This window comes from Mustela erminea, chromosome 2, assembly GCF_009829155.1.
Source record: "Mustela erminea isolate mMusErm1 chromosome 2, mMusErm1.Pri, whole genome shotgun sequence".
NCBI classification, from domain to species: Eukaryota; Metazoa; Chordata; class Mammalia; order Carnivora; family Mustelidae; genus Mustela; species Mustela erminea.
This window is the reverse complement of record NC_045615.1, coordinates 64,925,660-64,949,506: the sequence shown is the minus strand read 5'-3', so window position 1 is coordinate 64,949,506 and position 23,847 is coordinate 64,925,660. Positions and strand designations below refer to the sequence as shown.

The 23,847-nt window shown below is 38.6% G+C and overlaps 1 long non-coding RNA gene across 1 annotated transcript in view; it reads right to left on the bottom strand.

Annotated features, from left to right (window-relative positions):
* Positions 1-421: 421 nt before the first annotated feature.
* The window catches only part of LOC116584572, a 36,960-nt gene continuing 13,534 nt past the window's right edge, over positions 422-23,847 (bottom strand). Inside the window, exon 3 of the long non-coding RNA XR_004283238.1 lies at positions 422-554. This is a non-coding gene — a long non-coding RNA (uncharacterized LOC116584572). The remainder of the gene's footprint in view (positions 555-23,847) is intronic.

The following is a 23,847-nucleotide window of genomic DNA, read 5'->3' as shown; positions in this document are numbered from 1 at the left end:
TAGTTGAGAAGAGCTGGGATTCTACTCCAGGTAGCTGACTCCGTACTATATTTTCTGCATCAGTATATTGTCTGCGTACTCAGAACACTGTTTTGGACCTTTCATCTTTCACTTAATATTTTACCTTGGAGGTAATTTCTATTAATATATTTAGAATAATCCATTCTTTCTAGTGGCTAAATACTATTGTATTATATCAGTTCCCAACCTGGAACACTTGGCCATGTCTAAAGATATTTTTTGGTTGTCACAACTGGAAGGGAAGCCCACTACTGACATCTAGTAGGTAGAGTTTAAGGACATCCCCGACAGCAAAGAATTACTTGGCTCAAAATGTCAACAGTAAAATGCTGGGAAACCCTGCAGTATACAAATCAAATAGTAACAAATCATACAGTAACAAATCATAACACAAAATATACTGGCGATCCAAAATGAGTTCGACTCTAGAGAAGATTGAGATCTCCTCATTTTTAGGTAGAGAGGACTGACCAGCTTTGCCAAGTCTCCTGTTCCTTCTGGAGCAGTTAAAAAGAGCTACTGGAGTGGACCATCTATGAAAATAAAGTAATAATTCCTTAAAGAGTATTATTTAGATAATATTTTATTATTCAAAAATTTAAAAAGTAATAATATGTGTTTGTGATAATTCAAATACTACTGAAGGATATAAAGAAAAAAGTAATTGCTGGTCTATATCAATTTCTTATGTATGCGCAAACATGTATATATGTATTTATTATAAGCATACCCATATAGCATTTTCCCACAACAATGAGCTCCTCCTACTTATCTAAACTTCCTTTCCCACCCTCACACTGCCATTCATCAGTTTACCAACCCAAGTCAACCCAAACAGATCTAACTCATTATTTTTAATCACCCTTTAATGTTATATACAGGTATACCAAAATTTATTCAGCTATTATACCACTCTGGCTCATTTAGATCATCTCTAGTTTTTACCATTAGATAATGCAGCAAATAGCATATTTATGTTTGCAACTTCTATAATTATCTCTCAAGGATAGATTCAACAAGGTAGATCGATTAGGTTAGAGGATATGCACATTTTAAATTTGATAAGTACTGTCAGTGCATATGATTGCCTATTTTCTCACAATCGGCTGAAAAAAATTTTTTTTACTGAATTACTGAAAAGAATTATAAATGAATAATGATAGAGACACAAATAATTATGGTACTGCAATAGATGAATTCTCATATGGGTATTAAGAGATGGATTATTGTATAAATACTAACATGTGAAGTGCAGAGAAGTTTTTACAACATGAAAATGTTTACAATACCAAGGGTAAAAACTAGAATGCTTTCTATGTAAAATTACATATGCATAGGGTTGAGAAATGGAAGAGTACGTGAACAAGTGAAGACAGTTTGAGTGATAGAAGTAGAGATAATTTTTTCTCTACTAATTTGTTCTTTGGTATTCTTATGTTGTTGTACAATAAATGCAATAAAAATGTGAACATTTAAATAATTAAGAGGCAAGATCAATATAAAACTTTTATCATATTTATTGGCTTTTCTCAATCTAGCCTTAATTTGCTATTTATCCCTTCCAACAGTCTCATGTTGTTGGGACTAGGTGCTTTAAAAAGATGATCTTTCCTTCATAGAGAATGGCATCGTGCTGAAAAATATCACTGGCACATCACATTTTGAAAATTAATGGTAGGTGCCAACTCAATAGATTGAGTACAGTCTCTTGAATTTGGACAAATGTTCATTTGTCTAAATTTCCTTTTTGCCCAAGTAGGTCATAAAATGTGACTTTCATTCATTTTCTTTTCTTCTGTAAATTTTAATGATAAAAGCCAAAGTTTCGAAGATGATAAGATAGTAGAATTATGATAAGGAAAGTCTTTGTTCCTCTTGAAGCAGGTTTTGAAGGACAGGAAGACTTGGGTCTGGTCCAGAAGTATTCAGGCAAGAGTATTCAGGCAAGAGCTCGACCTAAAGGACTCGACCAGAAGTATTCAGGGCCAAAGTATTCAGGCAAGAGCTCGACCTAAAGGATGAAAGCAGGCATGGCCCAGGGTATGTATGCCTGGTTCTGAGAGAGCCATCCAACTTTACAGGAGTTGCCCACTGTGATGTAATGGAAAATAAGGTTAGATAGGTAGAGGGCAGGGAAGGAGAAGAACAGGCACTGAAAGCCAGAGAGAAAAGAGTTTGTATTGAATGCATTAAATTGGATTGATTGAAATAAGGAGACACCGAGATCCTCAGCCAGGAAATGAGAAAAAGTGAACAGTTGTTATCTTTGCAAGGTTGGAAAGGAATGTTCTTATTTAATTCTGGAGTAGGGGCAAGAGGGGCAAAACAGCATTTTGTCTCATTGCTTTAAATTGTTTTTAGTCACCAAGTTTGTTTTATTCTAATCTCCAAATAACACTGAAAGAATATATGGATTTGGTGGTTGGTTTTGTTTTAGATTTTATTTATTTGTTTGACATAGAGAGAGAGATCGCATGTAGGCACAGGGGCAGGCAGAGAGAGAGGGGGAAGCAGGCTCTCTGCTGAGCAGAGAGCCCAATGCAGGGCTCGATTCCAGGACCCCGAGATCATGACTTGAGCCCAAGACAGAGGCTTAACCCACTGAGCCACCCAGGCGCCCCTGGTGGTTGTTTTTTTGTTTGTTTATTTATCAAATGCAATCATGGGTTAAAATATGTTGAGAAACACAGAATGTAAGCCCATATATTACTACTTTCCACTAATTAAAATAAGGGAATATAATACGAATAGTTTTCTTGACAGTTAAATTTTTCAAAAATGACCCACCTCTCCCTGTGCCCCGACACCCATCAGTTTCTGATCCTTACCGTATGTCTTCTGGGATTTACCTTTCTACATAAGAGTTCTATATTTATGATGCTCTATCTTGATATAGTATTTTATATGTGATTAACTGATCTTTTTACATTGATAAATGAAGATATAGCTCTTATACAACTACCCTGCTTCCCCTCCTTCCCAATATAATTGGATGGTAGGTACAGAAAGCTCCAGTTCTGATATATATGATACAATAAAACATATTATATTATATATATATAATACAATCCTAATATAATTAAACCACAGATTTATCTGTATTTTATCCCATAGTTATATTATTTTGGCTGTCTACATATTTTTCACTGCTCAATCTAGTAGTATACCATGATTACTCTATCTTCTCTTTCCCTGGAGTTAATAACTGTCTCAATTATTCATTTTGGAGTCATCTAAATAAGTTTTCCTATAACCCAATACTTGTCAGATAATCTGAATTCCATTTTTAGTTTATTTCCAGAAACTTTTGCTCTCCTGCTTCAATCTTGACTGATTGCTTTCTAGCCCCATTTTATGAATTGTTATTCTTCACTTTCGTTTGCTATTATACTGGGAAATTCCCTCACCCTCTTCTCTGTTGGATCCTTTGTTTTGGGAATTGTTTTCTTCTTTGAGGTTTTCTCTCTATTTGTTTGAGACTCTGAGTGCCTAAGAATGGCTTTGAGCCTGCACAAAATGGCCATTTAGTTTCTGCAAGAAAGAGACTGGAGTCTTGTACCTGGCTGCAGGTGTTTAGGGACCCGGAGAGAGAACGAGGGCTAGTGATGGGTGAGGATGTGCTTCTTTGATAAATACATGGACTTCTACTTAATCTACCTATTTTTAGCCCCTCAGCTCCCCTGGAGCTTTCTGTACCTACTGTCCTTAACCTCAGAATCTTTTTGATTCAGGCTCCGCGGGAATCAATCTTAAGTCTGAAATGGGAGGGGAAGTCACCAGGCTCTTTGAGATCTAAATGTCTCTTAGGCAGACTTTTGAATGATTCTCTTAATCCCGGATCTGCACCTCACATTCCGTTTCTGCACATTCTCAAGTTTTGCAGGTTGGTTCTCTTTCTTCTTGCTGAAGATCTTCTAAGTCAACAGCTTTCCATCCTCCAAAGCATATTGATGTTTCCTATTCTCTGTGTCTTCTCTCCTGTTTTTTCTTTATATATATATTTTAGGCCTATATATTTCAAATATGATTATTATCACTTTAATAGGCTTCCAGGAGAGAATGGAAGCGATGCATTCTGTTCACCCTATTGCATCAGAAATCTCCATTTCTATTTAAAATCCTGTGATAGTACATTATTTTCTTTATCTTTCATTATGAAATTTGTCTTTCAAAGATAATTTTGGCAGAAATAGTAAGTAATGCATTTTTTAATCATGAGGATTGAAATAAGAATAATATTATCATTCTTTGAGGTGCCTTTGAAAATGTAATTTTTAGTTGTTCACACGTGACTTTTTATCTTTCTCTTGAAAATCTTTTGCTTTCCCCAGTGCCTCCCCATGATCGGTTTATCAATTGATTCAACTACAACATTCTTAAGTCTCTGCAAGGATCGTCCCTCCCCATATTCTCCAATTCCTCTAAAACTGCATTTCTCAGTAAATTTACATTTGTTATTATAACTTCCCTCTTTAGTTATATTTCCAGAGAATACAGTGGCTGATATAAAACCGCCAAAGTAAAAACAAGGCAATGGTTGGGTTACCAATTTTTGTACATGTAACTCCAAGAATTTTATAATGCATTTTTTAAAAAATCCCCAACTTTAATATTATGTATGTCTGCCTTCATCTCTGGAATTATCTGTGTATTTATAGTTTATGAAGAAAGAAAAGGAGAAGTCATGGATAAAACTGTGTTAATGAGTATGTGTTTTATCAATATAAAAATAAGGTGATAATAGTTTATATATAATTTAAATAATTAACATTTAAGAAATTAAACACCAAAGCAAGTAACCAAAAGCACCTTCTAGGTACCAACAGCTAGAATAGTCGTTCTTTGGCAATATTTCTAGTGACCAAGGATGACAGATTATCTCTATATGCTATCTAAATGGATAAATAGTTGAGGTTTGACATGGCCAACAATTGTTATTGTTGATTTCTTCATTGAATTGACTGTTAGTAATGTATAAACATCATCAAATTTGCTATATTGTTCACAGTTGATGAGTTTAGTTACATGTGTGAGGAGCTTAAGCTAGCTCTGTGTATACATATATATATATATGTATACACACACACACTCTTTTATAAAGCCATTAATACTGAAAAATGAAATTTTAAATCCACTACAGACTTGCTTATACAAGCTCCTCTGTTATATCCCTTACAGCAGAGTCACCCTGAAATACAGTGGTTGCTCAATACATATCTGCTTGCCTTTTTGGTTGTTTTTTTTTTTTTTTTTTGCAATCTGTTCAAGGCTTTTGGTATATAAAAAGTAGCTAAGCCATAAGGGAATTTTTCCAAACAGGGAGTACATATATCATGTAAGAATTATTTTTTATGTGCTGCAAAAAAAGTCAGGAGTGGATTCACTTATTCTGCACTGGGAAAAGCATTTTTCTGCTAGGTATGCTCTCATACACAGCCTCTAATTAATCTACTAAATTATCTGCTCACTTTTTATCTTCCACCTCCTATAAATAGTCTCCTTTCTCAGAACTTCAAATAAAAGCAAGCTAACTGCTTAGGCAGGATGCCCTGACCAGTTAAACCAGCCTCACTCTTAGCATACTTCTCTGCTTTGTTGACCTTCCTCTACACCATCTAACATAAATATCTGTCTTTTTCCAAGTCTTACTTCCAGATAATGGAGACTGGTTTGGAAAAAGGATACATAAAACTCATTGGCTCTGTAATTATTTGGGGGATTTCCAATATGAACTCGATTTTGCTCCCTAGATACCCTCCTTCCCAACTGGCCATATAGACAATGTGAAACCTCTAACACTTTAACCAAGCTTGTGACTGTTGACACACTTCCCTTATCTCTGCCCTATCAGAGGAAACAAAAAAGCAGCTGCCACTCAATGAGCACTGACTTCCAAGTGCTTGCAACCCAACTACACAGTGGGTCTCTTATTCCCCTTTTGTAGGTGAGAGAAGTGAACTTCATGGAGGAAAAGAAGCATGCTCAAGGGCACTCAGGTCATACACACACAGAGCTCATCAGATAGCTCTGATTCATGCCTTATTATGTTTTGTCTTTGTTTTCCCTTTTATTATCTTCTAAAAGATGCTATTTGGGGCACCAGGGTGGCCCTGTGGGTTAAGCCTCTGCCATCAGCTCAGGTCATGATCTCAGGGTCCTGCGATCCAGTCCCACGTCAGGCTCTCCGCTCAGCAGGGAGCCTGCTTCCCCCTCTCTCTCTGCCTGTCCCCCAGGTCTACTTGTGATTTCTCTCTCAGTCAATAAATTAAAAAATCTTAAAAAAAATACTATTTGATCGGGACAAAAAAGATATACTATATATTATCGTTAAAACTAAATAATGAAATGAATGCCCACAATCTCATCGTTTAATTTAGGAACTGGTACATAGTCCTGTTGCATCTACGTGGGTTCTTCTCTCCCCCACTCTCTGGCCTCTCCTCCCTCCCAGAGGTTTTGTATTTATCATCCCCTTGCTGTTCTTTAGCTTTTTAAAAAATGTTTTATTATTTAGTTTTTTGTTCTTTAGCTTTTTGTTTCAAGAAAATTCAAAGCACAGAAAAGTTTTAAAAAGCTTACAAAAATTCCTGTGTACCCCTCAACCGATTCAGCAATGATCTGATTCACCGTATTTGTTTTGTCATTCTCTTTCTCTTATGCATATTGTTGTCTCTGAAGCATTTGAGAATAAACTGCAGATAGCATGCTCATTTGCCTCCAAGTACTTGAGTGTATGTTTTCTCAACATGAGAATTGAAAACAGTTATCAAAATCAGAAAATTTAACACTGCTTACATTACTCTATGATCTACAGTGTACTTTCACATTTCATCGGTTACCCTGATAAAAATGTGCTTTATAGCCGTCCCACTCCACCCCTCGCACAGCCCACACCCCCACCACGGGATCCAGTCCAGGGTCACATATTACATTGTCTCCAATCTCACTTGATCTGGAACAGTTCCTCAGGGTTGGTGTTCTCTGACCTTCACATTTTTCAACGGTTAGGCCAATTATTTTGTGACTGTCCCTCGGTGTGGGTTTTCTTCATAGAATGTTTCTTCATAATTAAATTTAGGTTGTGTGTTTTTGGCAGGATCATTATGTTAGTGAGGTCATGTCCTTTTCAGTGCAACACACAGGAAGTCCATATGTCATTTTTCTCCATTTTTTGGCGATGGCAACTTGGATCAGTTGGATAAGGTGATGTCCTCCAGGTTTATCCACTTTAAAAGCACTATCTTCCCCCCTTGGAAGTAGTAAGTAAGTTGTGGAGATGTCTTTGAGACTATGTAACTATCCTGTTCATCCTCAAATTTCAACCCAATAGTTTTGGTATCCATTGACAATTTTGTCTGAGTCAATGACTACAATGCTTGCCAAATGGAGATTTTCTACCTCCATAATTCCTGCATGAGATTCTGCTATAAGGGAAAGCTTTTCCTTCTTCTTGGCTTATTTATTTATTATCAGTAGAAACTCATCTGTTTATTTAATCTAAGCTTGAACTTTCATCGCTGATCAGCATGGCCACATATGTCATAAATCAACTTTCCACGTGTTCCTGGATCTTTCTGGGCTCTCTTGTTCAGCTGGTCATTTGGTCTTCCCTTTGCCAAAGCAACATTATCAATTATCATGACTTCACCATCAGTTTCAGTGTCTGGTTGGCCAAGTTCCCTCTTTTTATTAAGGAATGCCTTGGATATTTCCCCTTGCCATATAAAAAATCAGTATCAGCTGTCATGTTTCACAAAAACCTCTGTTGATATTTGGAATTATATTAGTTCTGCAGGCCAATCTGGAGAGAATTCATTCTTATTGTATTATTTATATTTACATGAATATTAGTAATATGTATTATGATATATATAACCCATAGTCACCCAGTAAGTACATTTTTGTAACTTAAGTTTTGTTGTAAGCATCTTTTGTTGTCAACACTTATTTAATACATTTAATTTAATATGTTTAATTATGAAATGGAATACATTTGTTTCTTTAACGGAATTAATTTAATATATTCCACCATATAGAATACACTATATTCCCCTCAATAAATCACCCTTTAGTGGACATTTTTGGTGGGGTTTTTGTTTGGTTGTTTTGTTTATTGCTGCTATTCTAAGCAATGCCTCAATGGTAATAACTGCTAAATTCTGTGGATCTCATTATGTCCAGGTGAAGACCCTGTAGCTCCTCAGATTTAAGTGACCCACAAACTGCTGGTGGCTGGAAAAGCAGGAAGGAGCTGAATCATGATCTATCCTGGGTCTGCGCTTGGCAGAGTAGGAGACCCCGGGGGCCTTCCACTCCCACCTCTGCAGCTCAATGATGTGGGGCTCAGGGAAAGTTACTTCACCTCAGGTTCCTCATCTGCAGAACAGGGTAACCCTTATCTCAGAGGGATGTGCTGAAGACCACAGGGGCTAATGTAATAATGTATTTGGTCCTTACCCTAGCACATCATTTTTAAAAAACAATTATTTATTTATTTGACAAACAGAGATCACGAGCAGACAGGGGGACAGGCAGAGAGAGAGGAGGGAAGCAGGCTCCCTGCCGAGTAGAGAGCCCAATGCGGGGCATGATCCCAGGACCCTGGGATCATGACCTGAGCCGAAGGCAGAGGCTTACCCCACTGAGCCATCCAGATGCCCCACATAATGTTTTTTTAATTCAAATTTTAGTTAGTGAACATACAGTGCAATATTGGTTTCTGGAGTAGCATTCAGTGATTCATCAGTGATTCATACAATACCATATACCCATCACAAGCACCCTCTTTAATACCCATCACCCATGAGCCCATCCCCAACCCACCTCCCTTCATCAACCCTTGGTTTATTCTCTATCATTAAAAGTCTCTTACAGTTTGTTTCCCTCTCTCCTTTTTTTCTTTCCGCCCTTCCCATATGCTCATGTTTTCTTTCTTTCTTTCTTTCTTTCTTTCTTTCTTTCTTTCTTTCTTTCTTTCTTTCTTTCTTTGCCAGTGATAGAGGGAGAGAAAGCGAGCAAGCACAGGCAGACAGAGAGGCAGGCAGAGGCAGAGGGAGAAGCAGGCTCCTTGCCGAGCAAGGAGCCCGATGTGGGACTCGATCCCAGGACGCTGGGATCATGACCTGAGCCGAAGGCAGCCGCTTAACCAACAGAGTCACCCAGGCGTCCCTCATGTTTTCTTTATTAAATTCCACATATGAGTGATGTCATATGGTATTTGTCTTTCTCTGACTTATTTCTTAGCATAATACTTTATAGCTCTATCCATGTTGTTGCAAATGGCAAGGTTTCCTTCTTTGGGATGGCTGAGTAATATTCCATTGTGTGTGTGTATATATACTGGACCTCTTTTTTTTTTTAAGATTTTATATATTTATTTGACAGACACAGCAAGAGAGGGAACAGAAGGAAGGGGAGTGGGAGAGCGAGAAGCAGGTCATCCACTGAGCAGGAAGCCTGATGTAGGACTCGATCCTAGGACCCTGGGATCATGACCTGAGCTGAAGGTGGACACTTAACCGACTAAGCCACCCAGGTGCACCTATACCACCTCTTCTTTATCCATTCATCCGTTGATGGACATTTATACTCTTCTCCATAATTTGGTTATTGTTGATAATGCTACTGTAAACACTGTGGTGCATGTAAGCCTTCAAATCTGTAGCTTTATATCCTTTGGCTAAATACCTAGCAGAGCAACTGCTGGGTCATAGTGTAGTTCTATTCTTAACTTTTTGAGGAACCTCCATACTGTTTTCCAGAGTGGCTGCACCAGCTTGCATTCCTACTAACAGCGTTAAGAGTGTTCCCCTTTCTCCACATCCTTGCCAACATGTTTTTTCTTGCGTTTTTAATTTTAGTCATTCTGACAGGTGTGAGGTGGTATCTCATCATTGTTTTGATTTGTATTTCCCTGATGCTGAGTGATGTTGAGCATTTTTTCATGTGTCTGTTGGCCATCTGGATGTCTTCTTTGGAAAAGTATCTATTCATGTCTTCTGCCCATTTCTTAACTGGGTTATTTGTTTTTTGGGGTATGGAGTTTGGTAAGTTCTTCACAGACTTTAGATACTAACACTTTATCAGATATATCCTTTGCAAATATCTTGCCCCATTCCACAGGCTGCCTTTTACTTTTGTTGACTGTTTTCTTCACTGTGAGGATGCTTTTCATTCCGATGAAGTCCCAATATTTCACTTTTGCTTTTGTTTCCTTTGCATTTGGAGATGTGTCTAGTAAGAAGCTGCTATGGCTGTGCTCAAAGAGGTTTCTGCTTGTGTTCGCCTATAGGATTTTGATGGATTCCCGTCTCACATTTAGGTCTTTCATCTATTTTGAATTTATTTTTGTGTGTGGTGTTAGAAAGTGGTCCAATTTCATTCTTCTGCATGTTGCTGTCCAGTTTCCCCCACACCATTTGTTGAAGAGCTTGTCTTTTTTCCATTGGATACTCTTTCCTGCTTTGTCAAAGATTAGCTGGCCTTATAGTTGTGGGTCCATTCTGGGCTTTCTACTCTCTTCCATTGATCCATGTGTCTGTTTTTGTGGCAGTACTATACTGTCTTTGATGATTACGGCTTTGTAATAGAGCTTGAAGTCTGGAAATGTGATGCCTCCAACTTTGCTTTTGGTTTTCAGGACTGCTTTGGCTATTCAGTCTTTCGTGGTTCCATAAAAATTTTAGGATTGTTTGTCCTAGCTCTGTGAAAAATTCTGTTGGTATTTTTAAAAGTTATTTATTTATTTTTATGATTTTATTTATTCATTTGTCAGAGAGAGAGAGCACGCACACAAGTAGGGGGAGTGGCAAGCAGAGGAAGCAGTTTCCCAATGAGCAAGGAGCCCCATGTGGACTCGATCTCAAGGCCCCAGGATCATGACCTGAGAGGAAGGGAGATGCTCAACCGACGGAGTCACCCAGGTGTCCCACTGTTGGTATTTTGATAGGGATTGCATTAAATGTGTAGATTGCTTTGGTACACACTGATGGGAGTGACTTCAGGTCTGCAGTGACTGAACTTCAGGAAAACATCGATGACTCCAGGAAATTCCTGGTTCCATGCCAGTTTTTGGGGTCCATTTTGGGAATAATGAGTTGGGAGATTACTGAGTAAGTAAGATTCAAACTCCGCCTCCCCCCTGGGTTTCAAGTTATTTTTCTGCTTGACTCCCCCCACTTTACCTGTCTCCTCTACTGTTTCCCAACCTCAGAAGATAAGAACTTTATCCTCCTTCCTCCCTTTGTTCTACCTGTGGGCTTGGGTGGCAGACTTCCATTTTATAATCTCAGAATTTATGAAATTTGGGGTATATTTTTACGAGGTTTTATTGTATTTATTTGTATATTTTGCTCTTTCCTTTCATGATAAAGTATGCTACAAAAGCTTGAGGATTATTTTGTTTTGTTTATAGCTATATCACAAATGAGTAGGACTTCTAGCATGTAGGCACTCAAACATATTTACTGAATAAAGTAAATGGGTAGATATTAAAATCTTGAATTACACAGTAGATTTGTTAATCTCTTCTTCTAACTCTATTGCTTATTGCTCTATATTTTTAAACCTATCTTATCAGATACATACAACATTAAAAGTATTATATCTTCTTGGTCAGCTCAATCTTCCTTAAAATGTTTTGGGTTCTTTTACTTCCATTTGGTCGTAAAACCCATTTCGGCACTAACATGCCACCAAGCTTTCCTTTGGCTAGTACCTGCCAAGTGTGTCTTTCACTTATTTTTACTTTCAACTTTTATATGTCCTTATGTTTTATGTCCCTCTCTTCTAAACAGTTTTTGGCTGGATTTTTTAATACAATTGAACAACCCATCATTTAACTGGTGTGTTTAGTTCATGTATGTTTATGATGATTAGTGATACATCTGAATTTATTTCTATGTGTCTTAAACCTATTTAAATTGCTTATTGATTTTTTCTAATTTTAAGTTACATTTTTAGAATATGCTTTCTTTTTCAGATCAAATTATTCCTGTTAGTCTTGTTTTGTCTGCTTATCTTTAATTTCATTGTTTAGTTCCATTGTAACTTAAATAATTTCATTTTTTATTTCAGTATATGTATTTTTACAGATCTTATTTATTTATTTGTCAGAGAGAGAGAGAGCAGCAGACATAAAGAGAAGCAGGCTCCTTGAGCAGGGAGCCTAAGGCAGGGCTTGATCCCAGGACCTGAGATCATGACCTGGGCCAAAGGCAGAAGCTTAACCCACTGAGTCAACCAGTTGCCCTTAGTTCTGCTTTTTTAAATGCCTGTGATTTTCAGCTCTCTTCATGTGGTAGTTGACTTTTCGCATTTCTTCTTTAGTTTACTGCTCATATCTTTTGTCCATTTTTTCCTGGAATCCTAAATGAACTTCGTATTAAAAGCTCCTTGCCTTAACAACAATAAATATATTTTTATTTAATACATTTTACATTTTTTTGTTTTTTTTTTTAATTTTTAATTTTTTATAAACATATATTTTTATCCCGAGGGGTACAGGTCTGTGAATCGCCAGGTTTACACACTTCCCAGCACTCACCAAAGCACATACCCTCCCCAATGTCCATAACCCCACCCCCTTCTCCCAACCCCCCTCCCCCCAGCAACCCTCAGTTTGTTTTGTGAGATTAAGAGTCACTTATGGTTTGTCTCCCTCCCAATCCCATCTTGTTTCATTTATTCTTCTCCTACCTCCTTAAGCCCCCATGTTGCATCTCCACTCCCTCATATCAGGGAGATCATATGATAGTTGTCTTTCTCCACTTGACTTATTTCGCTAAGCATGATACGCACTAGTTCCATTCACGTCGTAGCAAATGGCAAGATTTCATTTCTTTTGATGGCTGTATAGTATTCCATTGTGTATATATACCACATAATACATTTTACATTTTACAAGAGATGAAATTCCAGTTAATGTTTTAATTTCCTAAAGAAAATTAGACAGAAGATTTATATAATAATTCTCTTTTCAAAGAAAATGCACCTCTGATCTCTCTCATCCTCACTATGAGGAAATTCACAGCAATTGTTTTCCTGTCCCTAAGCTCAAAGTTCCATAAGGAAAACATATTAAAAAAAGGGAGAAAAATGTGTTTATCCTTCTGTTATATTTATCATGTAAAATAACATTTCTGGATCCCTGTGAGATTAAGTAGAAATTAATTAGTTATGTCAAATAACTAAATTTATATAAAATTCCAAAAACAGAATATGACATAATTTAAAAAATAGACACAACTTGTATTTCTGTTATTTTAAGGAAAAAGCAAGATTCAAATATTTTTTTAAAAGCTGGAAATTAGTGATCATAAAAGTTATAAATAGGAAGAATTAATTTTCAAGAATGGCCACTAGAGTTCCTTTATGGAGATGTCCAAAGGCTTATTCCAGTTTTAAAACAGCCAAAATGTTCAACAAATTCAAGAATTGTACACTCCCAGTTTGAGGCTTCAGAAACCTAGCCTTAGGAAAACAGCACAATTTAAGAATGTTGCCATCTAGTGTTCAGTTTTTGAATTGGCCCCATAAAATTAGTGTAATCTGGATAGATTATTTGAAAATGTAGTATAATCTTGACTCTTTGACATTGGAACCAGGGATCAAGAGAGGGTTTCCTGAGGTAACTGAGAAGTTTTTTAAAATTAAGGAAGGAGGTGGTTACTAAAGATGTGTGTGTGCATCCATGTGAGGACAGCAGTGAATGAAGGTAGACAACAGGATGCAAGAATGGCAATCACACAGGATACTTTAAGGAGAATAAAAAAAATGTGAGAAGATAATAATTATTTTATTTTATAAATTCTATAAATTCTAAATTTATACAAAGATTGAGGGTCTAATGTTTGAAGTGGTAGAAAAATAGTGCAATTGGCCACTGAAATATACTGGATGGGAAATTTAAAAAATAACATGTATTTTATGCTTACAACTTTTGAGGGTTTTTTTTTTTTTAGATAATAAAATCTCCTAATTCTTGAGTATTTAGTGAATGCCAGATATTCTAAGTGCTCTGCATATAATACATATTTGACTTCTATAGTTACTGTTAGTAACCCCCACTTAAAGATGAAAAAATTAAGGTACAAACAGTGATTTGTCTAAACCAAGGGGCTGGCTCCAGTGTCTGGGTTCTTAATCCATGTGCTACTCTTCCTTTTAAAATAGCTAAAGAACAGGCTGAAGTCACCATATAACATCAGATAGAAAGTTAAGTCAACTGCCTGAATAATTTTGACCAAATTTTATCATTTTTATTAGCTGGATCTGGTGTTAGCACTGGTACACTCATCCAACAAAAGTGCTTAGTTTTCCCTTTTACATCTGCTCTACTCTCAACAAACTTTAGTGTATATATATATGCCTTTCATACAGAAACATTATAATGGGGCGCCTGGATGGCTCAGTTGGTTGAGCGTCTGCCTTCGGCTCAGGTTGTGATCCCAAGTCTGGGGATCCATTCCTGGGTTGGGCTCCTTGCTCAGCGGGGAGCCTGCTTCTCCCTCACCTTCTGCCTGCTGCTCTCCCTACTTGTGCTGTCTCTCTCCGACAAATAAATAAATAAAATCTTTAAAAAATAATGTTATAGGACTCTACTCTTATTGGTAAAGTATGTATATTGAATTCTTCTTTAGTAGTAGTGGTAAATTTCTTCTCTTCAACTCTTGATCCTCTTTCTGATCACCCGCCCAACTATGGTCACTATGATGAGTTGAGTTGTGTCCCATCCCCAATTCACATGTTGAAGTCCTAATCCTCAAGACCTTGGCATGTGATTATATTTGGAGATAAGGTCTTTAAAGAGACCTAATTAACCTAAAATGAGTTCATTTGGGTGGCCCTAATCCAGTAATGACTCATGTCCTTTATTTGTTTGTTTGTTTGACAGAGAGAGAGAGATCACAATTAGGCAGAGAGGCAGGCAGAGAGAGAGGGGTAAGCAGGCTCCTGGTGAGCAGAGAGCCCGATGCGGGGCTCAATCCCAGGACCCTGGGATCATGACCTGAGCTGAGAGTGGAGGCTTTAGCCCACTGAGCCACCCAGGTGCCCCGACTCATGTCCTTTTAAGAGGAAACTTGGACACAGACAGTTACAGAGCGAAGACCGTATGAAGGCACAGGGACAGCTATCTCTACTGATATCTCTAAGAGGTCTCAGAAGGAACTGTCCATGCCAACACCTGATCCCAGACTTCCAGCTCCTAGAACTGTGAGAAAATAAACTTCTGTTGTTTAAAACTACCCAATCTGTGGATCTTTAGCGATTTATTACGGCAACCCTTGCCAACTAATACAGTCATTGTATTAATCAGGGTCTTAGTTAAAAAAAAAAAAAATAGAAACACCCTTGCCAGTTTAAAAAGAAAAGAGACATTTTTCAAGGAAAAGGAGATAGCTTATAAGAATCTTTAGAGGACGAGAGAGCCAGGTTTGGAGGCTAGGCACTTCTGAAAAATAATGCCTCAATCTCATTCTGAGATTGTGCCAGTAACCACTCCAATGAAACCAGACGCTCTAATGCATGCCACTCATTCTAGACATGAGAGGGCAGAACACCTGTGTTCTGATCATGATGGAACCGGGGCCCAAGTGTGCAAGAGTACCTGGCTCCAGGTGTCCCAAACAGACCAGGTGAGACCACTTGCAGCAGGCAGAATACAAAGGCAGAGACCCCCAGTGGTGGTGAAGCAAGAAAGGGGTTATTTCCAGGAGGCCAGCACCAGGAAGACAGGGGGCTAATGTCTCAAAGCCCATCTTCAAATACTTTAAATTTATATAAGGAAAATGTGGGTCAAATGTTGGAGGGTACCTGCAGGTGGCTGTGAAGTTCAAGTAGATCATTGTCTTGGGGGAAATTATACCGTCTTACAGGCCAGTCATTGTTGCTGGAGAGCTAGTTTGGGGTAGTTTGGGTTCCCATCAGGGAATGCTTTGCCCATGAGGTCTTTAGACTGAGTTAAAACACAAGCTGGAAAGAACTTACTCGGTTAAAAAGGATAGCCTGAGGTTAAAATGAAAGGAGTTAAAGGTAGTTAAGGTCCTCTTTCTTTCTTCTTCTTCTTCTTTTTTTTTTTTTTTTTTAATGTTTTACAATTTTTTAATAGGGGCGGCTGGGTGGCTCAGTCAGGTAAGTGTCTGCTTTCGGTTCAGGTCATGATCCCATGAGGGTCATGAGGGTCCTGGGATCAAGTCCTGCATCAGGCTCAGCGAGGAACTTTCTTCTCCCTCTTCCTCTGCCTCTTGCTCCTCCTACTTGTGCTCTCTCTCTCTGTCAAATAAACAAATAAATCTCCAAAAAAAGATTTTAATTAATTGATTAATTTGTCATGAGAGAGAGTGAGTGAGCGCACAAGCAGGAGTAGCTGCAGGCAGAGGCAGAGGGAAAAGCAGACTCTCTGCTGAGCAAGGAGCCTGACTCAGGGCTCGAGCCCAGAATCTTGGGATCATGACCTGAACCAAAGGCAGACCCTTAACCAACTGAGTCACCCAGGTGCTCCTGCATTCCTCTTTCAGTGAAAGATGACATCTAAGCTGTCGCCTTGACAAAAACAACAAACAAAAGGATTTTTCTGCAGGGCTTGCCTTGTCACACAGCTCATTTCTGGTTTGATGTCCCACATGTAATTGTCCCACATGGGTGTGTGTGATTGGAGGAGCCTAGGTTCCTTGCCTGCCACCTCGCTGTGAGTTGAGTGTGGGAGAGTATTCTGGTTTCTGCCTTGGGGAAGTGGATCAAAAGACAGGAAATTGCCCAGACAGAGAAAGGATTCTCAAAGGGTGGTGGTATGCCAGAAAAGGCACGTAAAGGGAATCAACTTCAAAACCTCGGGGGTATGATTCTTTGACCAGTTGCTCAGGTGGTAAATTTCTCTGAGACCTAGTTGTCATTTCCATAGTCCTTAACCTTTTCTTGAATCGATTTTTATTTTCACTGGATAAAACGCTCCCTGATCTAGAATTCAAAATTACTATTAATCACAAACAGCTGGGCTCCTCACCCCCCACCTGTTGTGTACCTTTGTAAGAAAGAAAAAAAAAATCAGGCAGGTTAATATGAAGATGTTGGTTACCAAGTGTTCATTCATTCCTCCTTACGTTGGTAAAGGGACCCCCATCTTCCCTCAGGGGGTTACTCCTTCTCCCGTCTTTCCCTGTGGTTTTTGTGGGGATAACATCCCTGCTCTGCCACTCCTGCCCAAGTTCCAGAAGACATATGACTGAGTTTGGCCACAGAATGTACCATATAGCATCCCTCCTCCCCAGCCCTGTGATTAATTTAGAATAGGTAGGCACACTGTCCAGGACAAGTAAATGTCAGTCCGTCCCAGGACACTTCTCTGGGTCTCTGGCATCTCTCTAGCTCTTCTCTTTCATCCGTGGTTGCTCAGCTAGGACAGAAGTCTTGAGCTGCCGCTGACCAAACTGGTATTTCTTGATAGAAACTCTCCTGAGTGTAAAGCTGGCACACAGGTAAGTAGAGACAAGAGATAAAGAGAAACAGTCCAAATATCCTTGAGCACCTAGAACAACCTGTGCCAATAGTCATTTTCAGTTTAAATCCATTTAAATGATTTCAGTAGCTTTCAGCCAAAAGACCGGTTTGGTTGGTTAAAGAAAGTAGTTAATTGGTAAGCACAGATTTTTCCCGAAACATTCTGCTTTAACAAACATTTATAGTACCTCCAACTCGATGTCCAAATGAAAAAACTTGGCCTTGTTTTTATACGGTATGTATATATCAGCCCCTTCTTCCACCTCCACACCCCCCCCCACTACACCCCACCCCCCCACACACAGAGTAAGGGAAAATATAAATATATCATAAGTTTTATTCATCTTGGTTTCCTTCTCTTCAGATAAAATGACCTTTTCAGGATTTGATGCGAGATAAAACATACCTGCATATATTTCTCTGTATTTTTGGCTTTATCCGGGTTTACTCTTGAATGTAATGCAGGTTTTTTTTTTCCCTTTCCTGTAGCCAGTGTTTGGATGTCAGTATAGTGTTAACTACACATATTTTGTTTCTTTTTAACATATGTGGCTTCATTCTCTTCAGGTTTGACCTTTCAGTCTCTTTCCTACATTTTACTATTCCAAGGTAAATGCTGGGGTGTAAATACACATTTCATAAAGGAATATTACAATTTTGGGCAGACTTCATCTCTCTAGTTCCTGTAAGAATTCATCAGTTCTGTCAATTAATGATAGTACCCTACTTTAATTCGCTTCATCTATTAGCTTGCAGTACCTGGTTTTAACTGTCCTCTCTCTGTCTTCCTTCCTCTTTCCCTTCTTCCCCCCCTCCCTTCCTTCTTCCCCCTTTTTTTCTTTTTCTTTTCTTCTTTTCTCTTTTTTCTTTCTTTCTTCTTAGTAGGCTCCACACCCAGCACAGAGCCCAACGTGGAGTTTGAACTCATGACCATGAGATGGAAATCTGAGATCAAGAGTCGGATCGGATCTGTAACTGAGTGAGCCACCCAGGAACTCCATTGTCCTTGTCTTCGAATCATAAAGCAGATCCTACTACACCAATCTGAAGAGAAACTGTTGTATTAAAGGAAACAGATCACTATCACCATTTATATCTTTGGAGGAAATATTTCATTAAAGGAACTATACCTGAATATTTATGGACTCTTGGTTCTTGAGTTGTGTTTCTGTATAACTTACAAACTGAGACATAAATGTGCCCTGGAGAAACAATAGAAATCAGCACTGTCTCAGTTGGTTTGGGTTGCTATGACGAAATACCACATACTGGGTGACCCATAAACAACAGACATTTATTTCTCACAGTTCTGGAAGCTGCAAGTCTAAGATCAAGTCTCCAACATGGTTGCCTTCTGGGGAGGGCCATTAGCCTGGCTCATAGCTGCCTCTTTTTTGCTGTTCACTCAAGTGTTGGAAGGGGCTGGGGATTTCTGGGGGCTCTTTTTTATAAGGCACAAATCCCATTCATGGGGGCTCTATCCTCATAACCTCAGCTCCAAGGGCCCCACCTCTTAACACCATCACCTTTGAGATTAGGATTCAATATATGAATTTTGGAAGGACGCATACATAGAAAACTATGATATATTAGTTTGAAGATATCTGTCTCTGATGCTCCACAATGCCTTCCTTTCTTCCAGTTTTACTTTAACAACATTAACTTTGTATTTTATTGGACAAACTGTCACACTTAGTGTGTTTTTTCATATGATTTTGAAATGTGTTCTTATAATTCCAAAATAAAAACTTAACTCCGAAATATTTAAATTCTTATTCTACAACCCTGCTTTCACGAATTTCATATACTCACATTATCTATATGGAATATAGTTCCATATAGATATATATATAAGTTCCATGTGAATATCTGGGAGTTGTGTCCAATAAAGCCAGCTGAGAACACAACTTTTATGTAAGGAGTGAAGAGTTCTGATTTAGGATCCTATGCATTTTATGCTGCTACGCTGTTCAACCCAGAAAGGGAAAAATCCTAAAGTTGGGTATGATTTCTTACTACAACATGGTAACACAAGGTCTGGCCTTCTGAGTGGCTTGTTTGAAATGAATGCTTGGGTTTCTCAGAATCTTACCTCACAAACACTCAGGCCAATGTGACCTACTCAGTATCCTGGATATAGGGAGAAAAGAATTAGGGATGAGGGGAAGGCAGAGCAGAAGGCAAGGGGAAAGGAGGAGGAGGAAAGAGGACGTGTTATCCTTTGTAAATAATTAGTAAGTAATTAGTATCCCCAAGTTTGTAAATAAAGGATAATGTTCCCTGACTGAAATAGGATCTTGTTTTAATGTTGGGAATTTTTAATTTCCTAATTGCTATCGATATTTGCAGGGTAAACAGAGCAGATGTGCTTTCAAATTAGGTTAGCCAATTATAAACAAATCGAAGTCTCAAGTTCAACTCAATTTTTTCTTAGTTCCTTATTGTAGGAAATTATTTTAATTTTGTTTGCTGCAAAAAGTATGCACAGTTAAATTGGCTTTTCTGTGATTAAATATTTCAAAACTTCCTTTATTTGATTTTTAATTTTTACTGTTAAGGGTTATTTCCAAAAAATAAAAGAAGGTAAGTGATAAATACCTACACAGATACATCTCTACACAAAAAATACCTATATTTCCTCTAAAATGGGTCATTTCTGAAGCAGACACATGTAATTATGAATATAACTCAGGCACAATATATTAAGTTTATGCAATGAGTTATCAAATTATTTTTATATATTTTTGTTTGCCCATTGCTATGTAACAAACTACTTAAAAACAGTGGCACAAAACAGCCACCGTTTATTATGCCTCACAATTCTGTGGACTGGGGTTTGGCCAAGACTTGCGTATTACACTACTAGGACCAGAATGTCCAGGATGACTTCTTCATGCCCATGTCTGCCATTTTAGTTAGGACGGATTGAACGATGAGGTTTGGCTGGTATAGTTGCGCTGGAGTCAGGTATCTGGGGCTTTGGTTCTTCTCCCTGTTGGTTGGATTCCTTGGTCTTTTTCATGTTGTATCAGAGCCTCTCTTTCTCCATGTGGCCTCTTCAGGTAGGACTTTGGGCGAGGTAGCCAGATTTCTTAAATTGTCAGGTTTAAGCCTGGAACTGACACAGTCACTTCTGCTACATTACGTTCACTACAGTAAGTCATAGCAAACTGAGCCTAGGCTCAGGATGGGAGAGGACCACACAAGGGGATGAATAATACCAGGAGGGGTGGTTCATTGGGGAGAGGGGGTGCCTTGTGGAGACTAGCTGCTATAGCACATGTGTCCCCTGACAACATCATTTCCTGGAACCCCAATCATAAAATCAAGCGTTTCTCAAGATGTATCTTTCACGTAATCTGAGGCTTAAGAAATGCTTCTCAGAAAAAGAGAAACTGGTCTAAAAGATTTGGGAGATGGTGTAAACTATAGCCCTTCTCTTGAGATTATAATGACATGCTAACAACATGTCATTGTTTTGTTTTATTTTGTTTAACCCGTATTTCCCACACATTTAAGTGCACAGATTTTGTTTTTGTTTTGAAGATATTTCCTACACATGTCATTTTTAAAAAGAGGATTTTATCTAGTTATTTGAGAGAGAGCACAAGCAGAGGGAGAGGGAGAAGCAGACTCCCTGCCAAGCAGGGAGCCCAACGTAGAGCTCTATCTCAGGACCCCGAGATTCTGACCTGAGCTGGAGGCAGCTGCTTAACCAACTGAGCCATCCAGGCACCCCTGTCATTGTTTTGTTTTTTGTTTTTGTTTTGTTTTTTTGTTTTTTGCTTAACCCATATTTCCCACACATTTAAGTGCATAGAACTGTGCCTGGCACTTAGTAATCACTTATAAATATTTGTTGAGTCAGATTTTTCACAGGACCCTTTTCCACAAAACACACACTGACATTACAAAGAATTGATATTTCCAACAGAAGGAACTTTGGGAAAATAGCTCTGTGAGAGGACAGTATAAGATTCTGAGTTTCTTCTAGATTGACAACCCCCATCTAGGTGCTTTCTAATAAATGAATTGCTGTACCTTAGACTACAGAACTCTATCTACTGGTTACAGGTGCTTAGACTCCAGATGGACACTTGACCTGGAGGCACTGATTCGTAGGCTAGCCAGCAAGTTAAAAGAGACTTGAGAGCTTTTACTAAAAGGGGTAGCCTGAATTGTTTTATTTTTTATGTTATTTTTTTATTAACATACGCTGTATTATTTATTTCAGGCATACATGTCTGTGATTCATCTACCTTACACATTTCACAGCACTCACCATAGCACATACCCTCCCCAATGTCCATCATCCAGCTGCCCCATCCCTCACACCTCGCCAAGGAGTAGCCTAAATTGGATTGTGATAGATCAAATTATATCCTGTCACTTGGGTAGTTTGTGAAAAAATCTGTCAGTTAGCAGAAGCAGAAGTGGAAAGTAAAGGAGTTTCCATTCTATGGAACACTATTTCTTTTTCTTTTTTTAAAGATTTTATTTCTTTGAGAGAGAGCATGTATGCACAAGTGGGGTGGGGAGAGACAGAGGAAGAGGGAGAAGCAGACTCTCTACTGAGCAGGGAGCCTGACATAGCACTGGATCCCAGGACCCCAAGATCATGACCTGAGCTGAAGGGAGACACTTAATTGACTGAGGCACCAAGGTGCCCTTAGTGCTATTTTTTTTATTACCGCATTTCATGTGGCTGCAGAAACTCCTCCTTTCCCTTTCTTCTCCCATCTTGAGAATGAAACTCGATTAACTAAGGTGGCCGTCTGTGTTTCTATTTCTTACTATCTGAAAGAGTCTAATTAGTACATGATGTCAGGGAGTGAGGCCTATGTTCTCTCTCTCAGAATGAGAAAACACTCTATTCAACTGCATAGTCAGGGGAGTAGTGCACTATCACATGGCCCCTTTGCCAGCATGCAGACACTGTAGGAGCTCCTCCTAGTGTCCTACAACAGGTAGGCCAAGGTCAGCTGGCAATGAAAATTGCTCAGTGTTTACAACTGTCACAGGAAACTCTTTGATCAACAGCTGCAGAAGAAACTGGCTACAGGGGACGATGTTTCTTTAAAGGATCTGAGAAATATATGATGAAAATTCTAGTTCTGGACATGTTATTCCCTCCCCACCCACCAACTACCAGAAAGTAATAGCAGAAAATTAATTACAGGAGGAAGGTATGGGTGAAAAGGAAAGGGCACATGGACACGGGGGAAGCTGAACTGTGCAAATTTCATGACTTACTAAGGCAGAGCTCTCCTAGGGAACAGTGGGAAACCAGGAGAAAGGGTTTCTGACCTTAAGTCTAAGCCTATGGTGGAGTCAAAACGCAACCACTCTCTAGTGTATTGACTAGGGGAGAGTGGTGAGCAGTGGAGAACAGCACCAGAAAACTCAGGTTAGGTCCAGAGCAATGCATGTCTAGGATGTCAGTGAGAAGAGACAGAATACTGACATTCGAACACCAAGTCAAACAGTAGGCATAGCTGCAATTTTCAGGAGGGAGAATTAAGTTGAGATGCCAAAAGTGAACAAAACTTGCCTGCTGTTGTCCAGACAGGCTCAGTGAACTTGGGGATTTAGCATTTGGTGTCAGGATTCCTTTTTTAAAAATAGTCTTTATTTTTTTAAAAAACAGTTTTATATTTACAGATAAATTAAGCAGATGGTACGGAGAGTTCCCATATACATCTACATTGTTTTCCCTATTGTTAGCATTCACCTTTGTATGAGACATTGTTACACTTAATGAATCAATACTGATACATTATTAACTAAAGTCCATGGTTTATTTGGATTTCCTCAGTTTTTGAATTTCTACCTAATTTCTTTTTCTGACCCAGGACCCCATCCAGGACATCATATTACACTTAGTTGTCATGTCTTAAGCTCCTCTTGGCTGTGACAGTTTCTCAGACTTGCTTTGTTTTTGGTGACCTTGGCAGTTTTAAGGAATACTGGTGAGGTATTTTGTAGGTTGTCTGTCTAAGGGAATTTGTCTGACATTTTCCTCATGATTCGACTGGGCTTATGGGTTTTTGAAGGAAGATCATGGGGTAAAATGTCATTTTCATCACATTAGACCAAGACTACACATTATCAGCATGCTTTATTACAGTTGATGTTGATCTTACTAACCTGGCTGAGGTAGTATTTGTCAGGTTTCTTCCCTGTGAAGTTCCTGTTTGCTTTCCATTTCCATAATGTAGAGGAAGTGAGCACAGTCCATATTTAAGGAGTAGAAATCTTTGCTTCCTCTCCTTGAGATCTGACTATCTACATAAATTATTTGGAATCCTTATGCATGGGATATTTGTCTCT